The sequence below is a fragment of the Simochromis diagramma genome, unplaced genomic scaffold (genome assembly GCF_900408965.1).
Source record: "Simochromis diagramma unplaced genomic scaffold, fSimDia1.1 OVJJ01000816.1, whole genome shotgun sequence".
Taxonomy (NCBI): domain Eukaryota; kingdom Metazoa; phylum Chordata; class Actinopteri; order Cichliformes; family Cichlidae; genus Simochromis; species Simochromis diagramma.
Window position 1 is genome coordinate 13501224 of NW_024386908.1, and position 16704 is coordinate 13517927.

At 37.3% G+C, this 16704-nt stretch overlaps 1 long non-coding RNA gene across 2 annotated transcripts; it reads right to left on the bottom strand.

Annotated features, from left to right (window-relative positions):
- Positions 1–7339: 7339 nt before the first annotated feature.
- On the bottom strand, positions 7340–10259 carry LOC120736143. Of its 2 annotated transcripts, none has more exons than XR_005696424.1 (3): positions 9910–10259; positions 8662–8817; positions 7340–8209 (listed from the first exon to the last, which is right to left on the bottom strand). It is a non-coding gene; the product is annotated as an uncharacterized LOC120736143 (long non-coding RNA). The 2 variants fall into 2 exon arrangements; XR_005696423.1 differs by lacking the exon at positions 9910–10259 and adding an exon at positions 9176–9824.
- Between the last annotated feature and the right edge of the window lie 6445 nt (positions 10260–16704).

Here is a 16704-nt window from a genome sequence, read left to right on the forward strand (position 1 = left end):
GCTGAAACACAATTATTAAAACCGTTTTAAGTGACAATAAGAATCAGATTTTTCCAGTCTATGCAACAGATTTTAGACCCTAATAACTGATAAGGACAGAGATGAGTATTGCCCAGATTTCCCCTGCTTGCCATGCTAATGTGACACACAGAACTTGACTAAAATTAATCCCAGAATGTTCTACAAATTCATGTGAAGTCTAAATTAATTATAGTCAGTTGCAAGTATTCACGGTTATAATGATGACATCTGCATACTAATGGTGCTGAAGAATGTACTGCTTAAGCATTTCATCACATATCCTCAATTCATATGACCTACAGCTGGATAGAAAATTAATAAAATCCTCCAGGTTTTCGATTAATCATTATTTGTAATAAAGATCTAAATTACACTTTTACCATACTTAAAGAGAACATAAAAACATACTTTAGCTGTGTCAAAAGGGAGGCCCAAATTTGTGAGAGTGCTGCACATTTTTTTAATGTACAAGCACCAGAGTGGAATTTTCCACCCGACAGAAATGTTAAAGTAATTCTATCCATAGGCATGACAGTATGGCACCTCCATTTTTCAGTCTATTAGCATCCCAGGCTGCAGAAATACGCTATGCAACTTTGTCCATTAAACTGTCCAGACATTCTCCCTCCTCTCTAGCTTTTCAAAACATTCATGGGGATAATACTCAGTCAACGGTGCACATATACCTCCCCATAACTACAAGAACACTCAGCTATTACAGTCAGTTTGAATAATAATTAATTCACATAACCTCTGCAGTAAGTCAATTAGACATTCCTTCATGGATCAAATGCTGCCATTTTATGAGGACTATTTTCCTCACCGAGAGATTATAATTGATGCTTTAAAGTTGAAATTGTACATTTTGGGTCTCTAATTGTGCACCAAACACTTTGTTGAACGCTATCTAGCAAAGAATAGACAAGAACTTCCACAAGTACATTTTTAATTTAAATAATAACACTTTAGCCTATCAAGCTTGGAAAAAAATGTGTTCTACTTAACTTCAGACTGACACTCTAGATTAGCATCTCAAATTTAAATCCCCTCACCATGTGAATGTAAATCAGCTACCTCAATCCCATTTTCCATTTATGTTTCTCCTAAGATAAAACCATAAAAAGGTTTAACCACACTGCCAGACAGTATGTTGCATAAAACCAGTTTCCAGCTGTTCACTGGTGCACATTAAATGCCTTAAATTTAAATGTAAGATGCAGGAAAAACATTACTGCTCATGCTTATTTTAAAATATGGGAAAAAATGTAAATGAACGCACGTTCTATGATTGTTACCTTTATTTCAAATAGTTTAGGAATATTGTTTCCAAATTCAAAAACAGGCAATGCTTAACTTATCTCTGGATAGTCTCTGTCTACTCCAGTCTGTCTTTGTCTGCTTTAAGTGCACTGGCCCTAAAGATGAGTCTTTCAAATCAGGTTATAAATATAGAGTTTCAATTTAAAAAAGGGTGTGTGTGTGTGTGGGGGGGGGGGTAAATTTGTAAAATGGTGGACTATTTTTATCTGTGGATTAATACAAATCTGGTGGAGTCTTAATTACACCAGATGGGCCAGAGTATGTGGCATTGACTCAACTGAAGCTCATATACTGATGAAGGAATATTTCACTCACTTGTCTGTTCTAGATATTCAGCCTCATCTAAGTCCCCTGAAGTTTAATTTCAATACAAAATGATAAATATCTTAATAGAAGTTTAGTGTAGACCTTATTAATGTAGGTCTCAAATTAATGCGTGTCATTCCCTGCATAAATGCTTAACGAAGCCTGGACTGTGATATCATAAAGTGCAGTCCCCATAAAAGTCAAAACCTGATTTAAATTTGGTACCTACTTATAACTAGTCTTTTTGTTATCCCCCCCTCCCAATTTTCTCGGGTACTGTTTCACCTTCTCTATGTCTTTACCTACCTAACTATCTCTCTCTGTCTAACTCTGCTTAAATCTTTCCAGCAATGGGTGTGACTTCCCCAGATCCACTGGCACACCTTCTATAATCATATGCAGTATGTAGCCGTGGGCATGTCATTCCACTCCTTGTTGCATTGTTAAGTTAAACAGTGATGTAGTTTAACTTGCAAACTTGCCTTGCCCGTCCTCTTTCAGCACAGAGTCCTTTCTAGTGCGTCTGCCTTCCAAACATACTGGCTTGACCCACTCTTGCCCTGTAGAGAAATTCTCACCCAAGCCTATGCCAATAGAAATAAAATACCCCTTACCTGAACCCAAGCCTATGGGAGAACAGAGGAAATCAATGAGAACTTAACCTGTGAAATCAGAATCTATTTACCTGAATCTGAAAGAATATTCTCACCAGTCCTTGGACTGAGTGGTACGAGACTTGATCTTGTGAAGAAAAGAGACTTGTACTTCTTTCAATAACGTCCCTGATTTCCAGCAAAAACTAACAAGTTATCTTTCTGAAACAGTCCGTTAAATCGACTTTTTTCAGTGTATCCAACAACTGAGCAGCTGTGTTGCACAAACCTCGATACTTCACTAGTGCTGTACTGCGTCCATTGAGTCTGAACTTTTAACCTTGAATTTCATTTTGGTATAAAGAGGATAAAATTGGAGAGAACCATATTTAGTAAAAATAAATCAGGTGGTGAGCACAAAATTTGCCATTGTGGTCAAAAAAGTCATTTTCAAAGGGCTGTGAGCAGACATGTGATGGCAAAAGCCACAATTTAGGCTGTTTGCGCCAAATGTTCTCCCAGGATGTTACAGTAGAATATGCATTGAAAGTTTCACTTTAGGAGACAAATTCACGGTGCACAAACCCATGAATGTCACAAACAGCCATGATCCTGCTCGCATTCCTGGTCGGATGACCTTCGGGTTCGGACACCGTTAGCTCTTCCACTAATAATTGCTCTCTCTGGGTTATAGCCTGAGACCCAACTCTCATCACGACTGATTTCTTTTGACATGACAGTCAGGTCAATTTGACACAGAAGTTGATGGCTGCTCTTTTCACAAGTTTGAAGTCCATATTGAAATCACAAAAACAAACATGATAATGGTCAGAAGGGAGAGAGATGCTTCTAGGCAGCAATCTAGAAGTAGCAGCCATAGTGGAAGGGGTACATTTATTTTACTTATCCCCTTCATGTCATGGATGGACTGGAGCCTAGGCTATACACTGGACAGGTCACCAATCTGTTGCTAGTTTAGAACCACCAGTTAACCTAACCACATGCGTGTCTCTGGACAGTGGGAGGAAGGTGCATTACCCAGGGAGAATCCACACAGACACAGGGAGAAGAATGCCAACCCCACACAGAAAGACACTCTTGGTTAGTCAATGGCTGGTAGATTGTTGCTTTGTAGAGATAGTGGTAGCTATCACACCAAACTGCCATCTAGAACTTTGTTATCATACCTCATATACCAAAGTCTGAGAACCTTCAAAACTGACTATTTTTGGAGTTTCATTCCCCACAGTGATATCCAATAAAGGCAGCACCTTCCTCTACAGGACAGAAAATTGGGGACGAACAGTCTCACTGAACATTTTTGGAACACTGGTTCCTACATACATAAGTAACATTTTATTCATAAAGCAACTTTGAAGATAAATATCACAAAATGTTTCAATAAAATTGCTGCAAAATAAAAACAACCCCCCCCACCCAAATTATATTTAAAAAACAGTTTAAAACCATGGATCTCAGGCTAAGAGGGAGAAAGTTCTAGAATTTTGGGGCCAATGTGGAAAACCCCCTGATCACAGGAGCTTAGTTAGGAGCCTTGCAATCTGAACAACTTGTAGCCATTCCAGGGAGGTTTTGTTGAGACAAGTGAACAAGGAATCAAAATAATCTACACAAGATGAAATAAAGGCATGAACAATAATTAAATTGGAGAAGAAAAATGAATCTCAGCACTAGTACAGTATGTAGTGCAGATCACTAGTTATGCTTATATTACAGATAACCAAATGATCACCTGTCAAAATTGGAGCAGAAAATCTTAATTCGTTCTGCCAGTGCAGGTACTAACATCAACAGGATGTCATGGACGAAGAATTAAAAATAACTAAATAGCTGAATTAAGATTTTCTGCTCCAATTTTGAAACACACACACACACACACACACATATATATATATATATATATATATATATATATATATATATGTATGTGTGTGTGTGTGTGTGTGTGTGTATATATATATATATATATATATATATACATACACACACACACAATACAAACTAACAGCTGGAGAGTTTGAGAATCCAGCTTCGAGACCATCCTTATCACGCTGATCACCGTAGTGAAGGGTAATCCATACTTGCTAAATTGCTTTAATCCATCTATCTTAGTTGTACATGGCCTTGTCTTTGCCATAGCCAAATCTAATGTGATTAGTGAGGCCTGCTGTCACTGTCACAGGCACCCAAGGTATCTACTAAAGTCTCAGCACAATCCTGGGGACACACTGAAAATCACTCAAATGTCAGGTGTGTTTTCAAAGACAGCAGTTGCTAAAGCAACCTGCTTGTCCAACATTGTCAGGACTTGGGAGGGCATACAATCCACAACAATCACATTTCAAAATTTAAAGAATAACTTTAAATTGTACACAAATCTGTATGCTGTTAGAAAGTCACACCTTTTCAGTCAGATAAGGTTAATTTATTAAGGAAGATAAGGGCACTATATGTACAAGCAGCTGAAGACCAGAAAACAAAGCCACAAGCTGCAAGAGCTTCTCCGCAGAACTCCTGAATCCAGACGATTTATGACAATGTGCAAAACCCATAGACTGTATGTAAAAAAAGGATTTAGTTACTCTGATGTCACATACTAATTTATGACCCCGAGTTTTAAAGACTAAGGTTAACTTTTCAGCTAGCACCATTTTAGGTGGTTTGAAGCCAAAAGTGACAGTATCAGATGGAGAGTTATCTAGCTAGGGCTAGCAAGCTTAGTTAGCAACATACATCCATAGAAGCAGTTACCTCATTGTTAATCACTTTCAAGTGGTTTATAGATGACTGTAAAAGTTACCGTGCTTCACTCCTAACTTTAAGTCTTTGCTTTTACGTTGGTTATTTTCACATGGAGGACTGTGGGGATAGACTTTCTTTAGGAGACAGGCTCAAGTGACCACTCTTTTGGCCATATTAGCCTAATATTTCAGCCCTAGAAAATTTTGCTTGGTGACACTGACCACAATACATTATTCAGTCTGGCATTCATATAGATAAACTTACATTGCAGCCATAAAACATGACAAAAAAAAAAAAAAAAAGAGTACTAAGATGTACACTTAGCTCAGAGAGCTTGGAGATAGCGGCAAATAAAAAAATTCTCTGACATTTTGATGAAGCATCTCATACAAAACTGCTTATGCTGTAGATGCTACAGCAAAAAGAATATTCTATAACCTGCCAAATGGAAGATAGTATATTTTCATCTGTTGTATACATGCATACCATCTTAAATTCTCAGCATACCTAAGCCCTAGAAACCCCAGAACTGAAGACTTTTTTTCTGCAGAGTGAAAGTGAACACAGTTACACTGAGTAGCTCTTTTTAAAGGACTTTTCTGATTTATCATGAAGACGTTACACTCAAAAAAATGAAACGTTGACTTTAATTAAAATTATTTTGTCAACAGGTTCCACGAAATTGAATTATGTTAGTTTAAAGCAAAAATCTTTAGTTCATCTAATTTAAAAAAACTACTTAAGATTAACAAGACATATTTAAGACTAACTAAATCAAGTTATGTTGTATGAACATAGATGATATATTTACAGGTTAGATAGTTTAGATTAGTTACTTCAACACATTTCTTATTTGTGGCAGTAAAATGTTAAATTTAAGTTAGATTAATTCAAATATTATATTTTCAGCCACCTTGTGCTTTAATTAGTTTTACATAAATCTATTTTGTCAACAGGTTCCACACAAATGAATTAAGTACATCCAACTTATTTTTTAAAATTTCTTTTATTGCCAACACATTCAGTGAGCATTTGTGTAAACCCAGTCCAAAATAAAACACAACAGCTCATTAGGGTTAGTAATTAACAGTATGTAGACAGATGCAACATCAAGACTTTAAATTAAATGTCTGTATCTACCAGAAATAGAAGGAAAAAAAAAACGCATTGAAGATCACATAACACATTGATAAGATGACACTTGAGTTATGCACATGTGATGCTAGTAAGGTCTGTGAGTGTTTTTTCTTTTAGTGTCTAAAATGGATAGCAAAGTTGCTATTTGCAATGATTGCTTAGGGTCAGTCCAGTAACACAATGCCAATGAAGTGCTTTCCTTTAACAATGCAAAGTGAAGTGTCCACCTCAACAGCCACAATTACAAAAAAAATTAATGTAACAACAACAACAACAACAACAACAACAATAATAATAATAATAATAAAAAAAAATAGTCCACTGATATTAGCAATCAAAGAAAATTACATCACCATCCCAAATAAAACTTTAGCAAAACATGCCAACATTATGGTCTAACAATAAAACAGCTTGTCAGCGTTCAGTTTTTTTGCAACAGCACAGCAGTAACCATTTAACACTTGCCACTGTCAACATTTATTTTACCAGTGTTTGGGCAACAAACTTCAGATGTAAACATTTTAACATGGAAACAATTGTTCGTCTTTAAAAGTCCACAAAATATACATTCATCCTGCATTCCCAACTTGGATGATCTGATATCCTCGTGTTGGTGTTGTTCCCAGACCATCATGAAAATGTTGTTCCAGGTTCAACATTGCAAGTGACCAATCACATTGTTGTGACGTTATTCTTTTGTGCGCCAAGCCATTCGTGCATTTATGAAATTCCAATGTTGCAAGGACAATATCAATTCTGCTTACTGTTTATTAAAGGGTTACGGTTAGGGTTAGGGTCAGTTGATCGGCGGACAGAGGCGGTTTCACGCAGCTTAAGTACAGTTTTTTGTTTTACGCCGGTTTTTCCCGAAGTCGCAAAAGTATGACGTCACAACATTCTGATTGGTCACTTGCAATGTTGATCCTGGAACAACATTTAGTATGATGATCTGGGAACAACACCAACACGAGGATATCAGATCAACCTCCTAACTTACCCTTATTTTTAGTATGTATTGCAATTACCTTTACAATGCACACAATGTAACACAAACTGAATATGAACATATTTCCACCTCATAACAATATGCCTTGAACGCTAATATACACACCACCCTTCAACATTTCTGGTGCAGTATCATCTCTCAATTAAATCCTTTAAATCTCAATACTTTTGATTGTCTCTTACTAGCCCCCCACACACACACAACAGTAAAATCTCTCAAATTGTAGTAGTTTACAAACTTTTCAAAATGTTCTAAATTTCTATTAAATGTAATTTTCCCTTTATCTGTCATTTACAAATTACCATTTTATTCCCATTCAGCCTCCGAAAAACTTCAATCCATCTGACAGAACATTCATCATCCAAATTAAAGGTTGGCTTATTCATTCAGTGTATTCTTGAGCAACTGTACCTTGGTCAAGAGTCTGCTGACATACAGATGAAGGAAGAGCTTCTGAAGTACTTCAAAGAAAGCTTTCAGTCTTGAGGTTAACTGAGATTCAGTGCATATATCCCACCCATTAAGAGTGCACATGCAGAGGCCAGGTCTTCCAGGTCATGCAGGACACACTAGATGGTTATACCCACATCGGCTGGAGGAGTGCTGGCATCAGCTCTTTCGATGCTAAAGATAGCAAGGGTAATTTGTTCCAGCTCCCTCTGAACAGCTGTAGCTTAGACACAAAAACATAGAAAAATGGCATCCAGTTTTAAAAAAAGAAAGAAAAAGGGCCAAAGCTACCCTTTAATGACGTAAACACAATATTAGGAACATGCACCCCAGTGCGCCACTATTTTAGACTACAGATTCAACAATAAATATAAATAGTTTGGGTATACAAGAAGATTTCCCAAAACATTTAAACAGGTTCCATGCAAATTACAACAACAACAACATTACAACATGCAACAACATTAGTTATTCAAAATTTGGTTTAATACAGATAAAAAACTAAACTAAAATTACCAACCAATTATTCTTTGAAGAGGATGCTTGGGTCTTCATTCAGGTAAAAAGGTAGTGCCCTGAGGACACATTCCCTCCCCTTTTCAATGGTTTCCTTCTGTAGAGAGTGGCAGAGATACAGGAAGAGAAAACAGATATACTTTAGGATGACACAAACTCACATTATACGCAAAATGAATGACATATCCACTGCACAGATAGACATGTACACAAGACCAACTAATCATCACATGGACATGAATAGTTAACCTGTTGGGCAGGGTTTCCACCACGTTATATATGTCCATAATGGAGGTAAAGACAAACTAATGCATCATCTTTTTTGCATTCAAAACATAACATAAAAACATTCACTTCTGGTTTAACCTAAATCAAGGGATCAGATTTTACATATGTTTAGGTAATTTAAATTTTCCAACGTTTTGAGTACCAAACTTTGTATTGCTTAATATAAATGTAAGTGCACTGTGCAGCTACCATACACTAGCTGTTTAAATTTGAAAATGATCTTATTAGCCATAATATTTTGCTACCAACAGAATAACGCACCTGTGTGGCAGGGGCCAAAGTTTGTCTAATTTTCTTCCCTGCAACGCCTCCTTTTTTCTTGAAGACTTTTATGAGCTGGTCAGTGTATTGGTCAAGTTGTGTAAAAAGCCTTGGAACATGTGCAGCAGTAGTAATCCTCACATATTCTGCTTCCACCTGAAAATATGTCAACAAACACAACATACTGTACTGTAAATATACATACTATATGTACACATATACATACTTTATAACTAAAACTAATGTAGAAAGACCTCATTAAAGCTATAATTTTAACACAAACATTTACACAAAATGCTAAAGGAGCCATTACAGCTTTTATTGTTATTTATCAAGTTCCAAAAAATATTGATCACAGCTGATCTGAAAAGAATTTCATGCCTCAGGCCCTTGAACTGCAACCTTTACCATGGTTCAGATGTGGAGAAGAAATAACAGGGGCATGGGATGGGTCACTAAAGAAAACTTAACTTATAAAACAGTTTTGTTTTTAAAAGTATAACAGTTCACATACCACATACAAGCTCAGCAATACCACATACACCACATCAGTATAGGAGGGAGCAGGCAAAGGCAGGATCTGAGATTTATAAAGTGAAACAAGAAATTCATTACTTAATTTCAAGAAGCAAATTATTGTTTGAATTACAACTAAATAAAATACTACTCAGAAGAAAAGCAAGAGATTGACACTGCCATGTGCTAACTTTCTATAGAAGCAATTATCACCAGGTCTGTCGACCTCCATTGTCTGTCCACTCGAGTGTGTACTTTCACAAACTGTAATTTATAACTACGTTGATATGTATAACTCCGCTAGGAAACATGCTGTATTTACAGACCATTTTTACATAATACAGATTACTGATAGAGCATAACAATGGTGTCACAGTGGCTTTCGCCCTTGACTTTTTGGATTTTAAATGTCACTTTATGCTATCCTTGCTATCCTATTCGATATTTCCGACTCTCGGATTACAGAAAAGGAATCCCAAGAAAGCAAATGGAAAAATAACCCCTTGAAAGAATAACCCCATGAACCCCTGTAGCTAATCCCTTAATAAAACAAAAAACAATAAAAATGTTTCTTACACAGTCCACAAAATAAGCATGTCCAGGACCCAGTAAAACTAATGTAAAACAAGCGCACGCAAACGATATAACATGCCTTGTAAGACAAACGCAAAATATAACCATGCTGGACATATAGATACTACACAACATAGTCAAAGAAAAAAGTGGTCTTACCTCTCAAAGAAACAGCAGCTTGGCGCCAAAACAGCCTTTTTCAGTTAAATTTGAAGTCTTGCGCATGAGCAGGCACAAGCCGTGAAACCTTCTTGTTCTGCGCGGTTTCATTACAACTGTTTTTGCATTACTGCCACCTTGTGGATATACAAGGTATATCGATCCTAATTGACTTAACTTAAATGTTATGCGATCAAGTAACACATTAGTATTATGTACGTTGAATAATAGACACAATTACGTAGACTTGATTAGAAAAACATATGTTAACTTAACAAAAACATATATTTTAAGTAAAATGAAAATAAATAATTAATATACACTGAACAATCCACCTCATTCATTTTTTTGAGTGTATGTCAATCTTTATATACACAGATACAGCTTGTAAGTGGAATCAATTAATTACACTGTAATTTTTCCCACTTGAAATATTCTTTTCTTTTTAATTTTGTTCTTCCTTTTAAGCAAAAAGAGATAACTACTTGGAGAAATATTTAGAATTTGAAAAGAAACACAGTCATACAAGTTGATGTACCTTTAGAATGCAGCAGCACTATCAGTACTATCAGTAGCCTCATATTTATCAGAATAGATGGAGGGTTTTGTGTTGTGTTTTATGTTGGTGTGTATGTTTATCTATCAATGAAAAATTACATCCACATATACATATCTACTTTAAGCTTGCAGTTATTTACCTTTTGGACACTGGGGGGCAGTGCAACAAGGTGTGAGTTGAGAGACCTCTTAGAAACCATGAAATAACTTTTTCACTCTGTGCAAAAATCTTGAGCTGCCCATCATTTCTTTATATTTTACTTCCAAGAAGCCAGAGTTTCCTTGTGACTTTCTCTGGTAATGTTCGTAAGATATAGCAACGTCTTCACTGCAATGTCTGACAGAGGACCTGTGAGATGCATGTGACCCTTCAGTTCATCCATCTATGGTTTGCTCGTCGGTTCATTACAAATCGTCTCATTGAAATATTGGCTGTCAAGAAGCCTTTCTTAAGGTAGGGTAACAGGGAAAAGGGTGGAGGCATGCCAAATTACATAAGTACTGTAAAAAATCAGTGGTAACAGGTCTTGAGAAGTGATGAATCCAAATTTTACGTTTTGATTTAAATTGTCGTATTTGCAGATGAAATCAGAAGAGAGGTACAGTGAATATCCACAGCCATCTATCCACATAGTGGAAGCTCTGCCATGTTTGAAGTCTGGGTTTCAGCCAGTGATTTGGGGGATCTTGTAAAAACTAATGGACCTATGAATGTTGAAAGGTACCCTCAGATTTTGTCATGGATTGACCTTCCCAGAGTGTGGATCTATACATAACCAAAGCAGCGTGTGATCATCTGGAATACAGGCAACCAAAACACAAAGAGGAGCTTTGGAATTTTCTTCAAACATGGAAAACATCCCAGAAGACCTCTGGACAAAATTACAACAAATCTTAAGAAATTTCTGGTTGTGTTGGAGAATAAAGGTGCTCATACTAACTACTGAATTTCCAGTGTGTTAGAATGGGTTGCTCAAAACTTTTGCATGGCACTTTAAGTTCATGCTGATTTGAAAACTGTATTTAATGTCCTCCAGGTCCAAGCTATTCTCAGAATTGTTCCTCCGATCGAATTACTTCTTACAATAGGCACTGACCAACAAACCCAGCAACACATTTCAATAACAACTTTAAAATCAGAATCAGAAATTTTAATTATTCAGTCCAACAGAATGGCCACCACAACCCCCAAGACAACAACCCCCTAGAGACTGTGTTTGCTCCCTAACCACCAAAAAATTTAGAAAATACTAGCAAAAATAATTTGAATTACCAAAAATCATAAAGGAAGAAAAATGTTAATGTTGTAACTGTAACAAAGAGCAAAATAATAAAATGTGGATGATTAAACATTAGGTCACACTCATCCTCAATAGCCCTTGTAGTATATAATTGATGAGTTTATTTCTATCTCAGGGCTCAAGCCCCATCATGTCTTAAAGACCATACAACACCATACCTTAGTATATTATGCTAACAGAGCACTTCACTCTCAGATTGCAGGCTTACTTGTGGTTCATAGAGGAAGTGGGTTGCACGAAAGAGAATCTGAAAATGGAGAATGACGGAGAGCACAGATTTAAACCAAAGTGGAGGCTGATTGGCTCAAGAAAGGCAAGCAAGAAGATGACTGGACTAGAGTAATGGTGTCAGTGTTGAGATTGACAACGTGGGAAAGCGATAGTCAGCTGAACTCAGGAAAGCAGGCAGATGAGTGATGACAGATCTTCCTTCTTGAACTTAGGCATCAGCTTCATATCATCATCCTCATTCACTTGTAAAAGATGGCTGGCTCCTTCTTGTTTTTCTGGAGGATTCTTCTTGTTCAAAGGGAGTTTTTCCTTCCCACTATCACAAAGTGCTTGCTCCTGGTGGGCCACTTGATTGCTAGGGTTTTCTCCAGAATACTGAAGGGTCTTTACCTTAAAGTATAAAGTGCATTGAGGTGGTTTTTGTTGTGATTTGGCACTATAGAAATAAACTTGAATTTAATAAGCTTGTAAGATCTGAGAAATTCCCTTGCAAGTTGAATGCTCCTCACAAATGTACTATATATTATAGTAATATAATAATAATGATGGCTTTAGCTATACATAACTAAAAACTAAAAAATGTTTCTCAATGTTTAAATATATTACAAAATATAATATTCATCTGAAAACTCAGTGTTCAATGTGATAGGTCGGTTAGGACAACAGTTTTGTATTTGTGTGTTAGTTTGATTGAACAAGCTTGGGATGGTGTCAAATTTCACACACTGATTTCAATCACCAGCTAATGATAACGTTTAAAGTTCGTTGGTGCTGCAAATGTATTTAGGTTCATTTGATCTTTTTTGTTTTTGTTGAAAAAGTCAACCTGCTGCTATTAGAAACAATGTTAATGAGAGTGCTAAAAGGCAGCCAAAGCAGTTAAATTGTGAGCCAGAGAAAATTCTCCTTGGTTAATCTACAGATTACTCATTGTGCCAAACAGATACTAAAACAATTGATAGCTGAAATAAATAGCACTGGAAGCTGCTGCAGTATGGTCATCTGTGTAACCTTGGGTACTGATTGTAAACGCTGTAGCTTACCAAGCAAACCCACATGGCAATCTCATTGGACCAAGTTTGTCCCTCAACCATGAATTTGAACCCAATCAAATTACAAAAACTGTTCAGGAAAGGCTTGAGAAAGAAAGACCAAAGTCATCCTGCTTTCCAAGCTAACCATATCCCAATCAAATCAAGCCATATCAAGCCAAATGGGCTTTTGGGCTACACCTAAACGATCTGTTGCTGACTTCCTGATGTAGAAATCCCCCCACAGGTCTTTCCCCTGCCTACACAGATTAGAGATGTTGAGGCAGCACTAGTGGACCTGTACATTATTAGGCAGAAACTTCATATTTCAGCTGGTGGGTATACTATTTTTATATGTTTTATTACAGCTTTCGGGTATTTTTTTTTTATTATCAGTTATATTACATATGAATATATAAAAAAATAATGATCCAGTAGCTTATACAACTCTCCCAGCTTCAGGATACTTTTTGTTTCATTTTGTGAATCTGAAGTTATAATATGTGTGTCTCATCGCAGATTTAATGTAAAAACACCATCACCAAGTTAGAGATGAAAGCAATTTCCCTAACTCCCTGTAACGTGCCACCCTAGACTGATTTAGACCTCAAACAACCCTCTCAATCACAGCTGCCCTGTTGTTCTCAGATATTGCACACGGAGCAAATCGGGTTTGTAAACTGGGAATGTATTGTGACAGAAAGGATGAGCATCATCTGGTTTTTCAGCTTCACAATTTGAAAACTTTTGATGAAGGGAGGTCAGGCAAAACTCTTTCGGATGAATTTGTGAAGCAGAAAAAAGCAGTTTGGAAGACTAATAAAAACTGGTAACTGCGGGAGAGCGTGTTGTGTTTTAGGGGCAGAGGAAACATTAGTAGTACATAATTTTCCATCTGATAGACCCATGAGCTATTGAGTGTAATCTCAAGAGAAATTAAATCTCTGTCAAAGTCTGCAATGCAGAGATAAAGTAATATTACTGTATGAGCAATGGGTAGTCATGCTAGATAGTTAATAGCATAACAGCTCTAGGTTGTAGTTTTCAACAGGCAACCTGTGGAAACATTTGACTGTTAAAGTTAATATTAAAAAGCAACATTTTCACTTCAGCTGTCAGTGGTTTTCTAAAAAGTCTATCTTAGAACTGTGATTGAATGATCTTAAAGAGGACCTGAAGCTTTTAAGATCCTGATGGCCTCGGGGTCAAATGGTGACCACTAGTAGCTAATTCTCTAAATGTCCTGTTTGGTCTGATCTATCTGAGGCTGACTCGTCATTGTTACAGGGAGCGGTCAGTGTGTCCTCTGTGGGCAGACATGTGCTGCTTCTTCTGACACCATGCACTGCCTCCCCCTAGGGGTCAGGCCATAGATACAGCCTTCCTTAATGGGAGTGTGGGCATGAGGAAATAGGGAAGGCATAGAACAGGACCTGTCTGCAAGCACAGGCACACTGATGTGTACCACATTCATGCCAACCTATCAGCCACTGTGAGCGTGGGCTTTCAGGCACTGAGGTGTGAAGAAAATATATTCCAAGACTTGTTCATTTCACAGAGTCTGTGATGAATTTGCTACCAGGAGACTAGGATCATCACTATAATTCTTGGATGCTTACAGCTCCTAATAAATTGAGCAGAAACACCCGTGGCTGTCAATTGTTCACCCATTTCACCCTCTATCATCTGGCCTCCACTTCCATAAGGCAGTGCTATCACATCATCTATCACTATGAGGTTTTGTCCACTACCGGCTACCCCTGATCACCCCTGACTAGCTCTGACTGGGGGCCAGTGCTTTATATGGTAGATGTGAGTCTTGATAGGATTTGACAACTTTATTAGGCACAAATCAGGCGGCCGCACTTTCATTCTCTGGTGGACATGTGAGCGATGTGCGCCCCAAGCTGTGGTTCTCATCATGGGTGGAATTCTCTTTTTCACTTTTTCCTCTATCTCTTTTTATTCAAAGCCCCTGGGTCCTTCTCACACTTTATCATTCCCTCCCCTCAGCGCTCTACTACAGGAGCTTTAGGGGACATATTGTTGCTTGGATTGTTGGTCCTGTCATTAATGAATAGTATCAAGCTCACGACAAAAACAACCACAGTTGTCACTTTGGACCATTGTTAATGCCAAGTCACATTAAGTCACATGACATAGCTGATCAGCCTGTCCACACCGTGCGGTACACAGGATGCTAACTGTAGCAGTTCACCGTAAAATACTTTTGGCCATCACGAAACAGGAATATACGAGAAGGCAATGAAATACATTTGGCTTTAGAGATAATAAATTAATCCAAGGATAAATAATAACTCCACTCTGGTTTTCTCGGGTGCAATGATTTATTTCAGCGCAACAGAGGAAGAAGAAAAACCCATTTGTCAGTATGTCTCAGTGAGGGGTTAAACAGAGGGAATCCTGAAGAGATTAACACAGGCATGTTCCCCAAGCTCTTCACTCAAGAGCAAAATGAAAATCACCCAATTTCTTTGAGAAAAGTTTGGGCAAATTGAGAAGCATTATGGAGAGAGGGGAGCCGAAAAAGGATTTCATGCATTAACATTTCCTTCTCACTTCAGCAGCATTCATTCTGGCTTTGTTAACAGTCCCCCACCCCAAAGGGAGATCAGAAAAGAAAGACAGAAGGCACGGACAATTTCCATAAGTCACTTCTTTTCTTTGCATATATTCAAATGAATGTATAAGGTCTGAAAAGAGGCAAAGTCGCTTCTACAGCTACAGAAGTGGGATCTTCTATTTTTAGGATTTGATCGTTGATCTCTAAAAACAGAAAAAAACAAACAAACAAACAAACAAACAAAACAAAAAGGCATAAATTGTATCCAAGGCTCAAGTGATTCTTGTAAGAGAGATTTATCACACGCCTTTAGGATATGCACTCCACTTGAGGACAAAGCGCATCTCCACCACACTGTTCGGCACAGCAGATGAACTTTGTATTGCACGAAACAACGAGTTTCACGTCAGTTAAGACATCAATCCCTTTGTGGCTGCAAACACAACAGTATATGACGCCAAAAAGAAATATCAACTCAGTTTTTTCAGTGCGCGACTGATGTAGCAGCAAAATGAAATAGTAGCAATTTCAGGATATGAAGCTGCCCTGTTTGGAAACAGTAAAGCCTTGCCAGAAAAAATCTGTGATATATCTGTGATGTTATGATTGTTTTTGGAAATATATGGAAAAGATGCAGAAAATGGGATTTTCTAAAAGTGCAGTTACATTTTGCCTTTTCATTCTTGTGCTTTTTTTTTTTCAAAGCGACAGCTCTACCTTGAAAATAAGGAGGAGAAAAGGATGGATGTGTGATTTCTGGTTCAGGCAGACAGATTATGATTGATAATACTACCTAAATTTCACATTTTTGATCATTTACTCTAATATGAGAAGGAAAATGAGAATGCGTGTTGACCTTCTTTTCATATTCCAGCTCAGCTGTTATTTTTCAAGGTGATGCACATTGAGTCCACTTTGGCTGATTATTCACAGGCATGCTGAAGACACAATGACATTGACAATGAAAATGATCAGTAGATAAGGATCATTACTTTCACAATAAGAGTCAGTGTCATTAAAAACATGAAATGCCTTTCGCAACATCCTATTGCATCTCTACCTAGGAAATTATACACACCGAGTAGTACAC